Source organism: Cryptotermes secundus, unplaced genomic scaffold (genome assembly GCF_002891405.2).
Source record: "Cryptotermes secundus unplaced genomic scaffold, Csec_1.0 scaffold312, whole genome shotgun sequence".
NCBI lineage: Eukaryota > Metazoa > Arthropoda > Insecta > Blattodea > Kalotermitidae > Cryptotermes > Cryptotermes secundus.
In genome coordinates, this window is record NW_019727091.1 from 116,200 (window position 1) to 119,236 (window position 3,037).

Sequence of the window (3,037 nt, forward strand, 5' to 3'; positions counted from 1 at the left end):
ATTTTTCTCAGAATAAACAGCGGTTGTTCGATATGACCTTCTCACAGATTAGACACTGAAGTGTACCATCTTCTGGGATCTCACGCCGCGTAGCCCGGAAGAAGTCCACCGAAATTTCGAAGGAAAGTACTGCCTCTTTCTTCAAGGTCGAAATATAAGCCGAACAAGAAATCAGACAAAATCAGGCGGCAGATAAGAGGCTGCTCATTGCTCCCTCTTTCCTGCTGGTTTACTTTTTAGCTTACGCTTTGACTCTGTAAACAGCGACAGTACATCCATTCGAAACAATGGTGGACTTCTATTGGACTCTGTAACGTTACGTCCGAGAGAAGCCAACATTTCCCTGAACAGCATTAGCTTGCTGGTCTTCGGAACCGTCTTCTATACGTACGCGTAGGAAAATAATTTAAAATATTATTTCCATGGATATCATGTTTTGAGTTCTTGAAATTAGCTGTGATATATTTTAATTTGGTCCCAGTAACTCGGGGCACGCCGTAGCGTAGTTGGTTGAGGGGCTATGCTACAAGCCGGAAGGTTGCGGGTTCAAGTCCCGATGAGGTCATTGGATTTTTTTTCAATTGACCAAATCCTTCCAGCCGCACTATGGCCTTGGGGTCAACTCAGCCTCTAACAGAAATGAGTACCAGGAATTAATTAAGGTTAATGAATTAATTAATTAATGTTGACAACCTTACCGCCATCTTTGAGCCGATTGTCTAGATAATGTGGGACCCTCAACGTCTGACAACCCTATGGGCCTTCACGGCCTGGTACAGGGATAGCTTTATTTTTACTTTATTTACTTACTATTCCAGTAACTCAAATTTGGTGCGTAGCCAAAATTAAATCACACGAAACTTTACTTCAAAAGTGGTATTGATACGAAACCATTATTAGCAAAGCTAACCTTATTCATAAATATCTCACCCTTACCGTTGTAATATTTAGCCTAAGTACACTCTGCAGTAAGAAGAAGCGATGATTTCTTTTGAGGAGTACATCATTGTCTTTACCGGACGCTCATTTTTGAGCTGTTAACGGTGCAGCATAAGTGGCACTAGCTTTGACTGGCCAGCCTTCCTTCTCGTGAAAAAGGAGGGCCCACTAACAATACACCGTAACATTTTGTGAAACTGATCAAAAATATGAACACGGTTTGCAGCAGGGCTTGAAACCAAAGACGACAGTGCTAGTGAAAGCCGGCAGCAAATTACTGCTCTGTTCTGCACCTGGCTGGCTGCCACAAGCGACTCACCCTCTACAGATACTGCCCCTCGTGTTTCGTTCTATCAGAGCCTATCTCTCGCATGTTCATTGATTTAGCTAGCCCCACATGAATATTTTATCTGCGCGTTCCTTGTTTACGTAATAAGCTACAAAACCTGAATTCACAATTATTTTCGCTCTAAAATACGAGTGAAAGTTTGTGGATTTCGAATAGATAAATCTGCCCAATCTGAAACAGGAATATTTTAGAAATTTCTGTTCACTAAAAAGCGTCTGCTAAGGCATATACTAAACTAGGCGTCAAGGCAACCGAACGATAAAACTTGCACGTTTCAATACATTCTTTTCTTTGAGACCATGTTCCAAGGGGTCCGAATTCTTAGGAGGAGAGCCCGTTTCCATTACGAAATGTAAGAAGGCATTCCAGGCAAACTACATAAAGCCTAATTCATAATGTAGAGATTTCCAGTTGGTACCGGGAACTGTTTCCCAGAAGTAAAACCGGAGGGGCGTGAAGCTGACCACTCACCTTTATCTAATGACAAGGTCAAGAATGAAAGAGCTACGTTTCCACTTCGCTATACGCCTTCATAGCGTAGAGTTTAATTAATTAAGCGCAGGGATAACATCACTTTTATTTTTACTAGACCCCCAGTTCTACAAATCTTGTGTCCTTGATATCTTATTTATAGTTCTATGTTTAATTTAACGTAGTTTCACGGAGAAATTACTATTCTATAGCTGACAATTTTTTTCGAAATTCGAGTGAAATTTCGCAAACTTTGCTCAAAGGATAAGCAGGGATGTAGCCGCGTCATAGCTCAAGCGGTTAGTCGCTGGCTTTCCACCGCGGCGGCCCGGGTTCGATCCCGGATCTCGTCAAAGTGGACAAAGTGGCGCTGGGGCGGGTTTTCTCCGAGTACTTCGGTTTCCCTTGCCAATCTTCATTCCACAAATTCTCCATCATCATAATCACCCGGGGCAGGCTACAATAGGCCAATCAGTGGCCGCCGTGCCGAGTGGACCCAGTTGGACTCCATCCCCCACTAACCGAATTAAAAAAAAACATGCATATCATAATAGACATAGCAACTTACTTATTCTGTAAATTCTCCGAGTCGGAGACGAAGACCCGCACTCGAGAACGGGACGGTGATACGTGCTGCCTGGTCATGGCTGTCGCGCAACTCAAGGGGCAATGATAAACGAGCACTGGATACTGGTGTCTGGTGTAATGACTAACAGGGGCAAATTTGAGAAACTCGGCAGTAAATCCATTTCGGTGCCAAATGGGTCCTCCATGAATCTGGAATGAATTCACCTGGGATTAAACCCGAGGCTCTGCCGTGAGAAAGCAGAGTCGACCCGCCTGAGCTACTAGGTAACTGAATTACATTAAAGTTCCTCCACACATTTCTGTCGTATGTGCCTTGTACATTTTCCCTTTCGACTTTCATTGAAAGAGCAAATTTGGAATTCGATTTTCAAGAACTGATTCCGAAAGTTCTGGCAATTCCTTCAATATGTATAAGGAACAAATACATCGAACAAAAGATGGTGATACGAATAAGACACGCATTATAAGCTGATTATAAGCATCTTAAAATCCCACAGTTTTCGAGATAACGAAATGAACAAATGTGAGAGAAAGCGACGGTTTTGTTTTTGGTTGACGTACATTTTACAGTTTCCTCCTTTGTGGTTTACTTCACTGCGCTATCTGTATCTCAATTTATATTGCGTCAAAAAGTAACATGACTGGTGAATGATTATTTGGAAATGATTTAGAAGGACACGCCGTGACCTA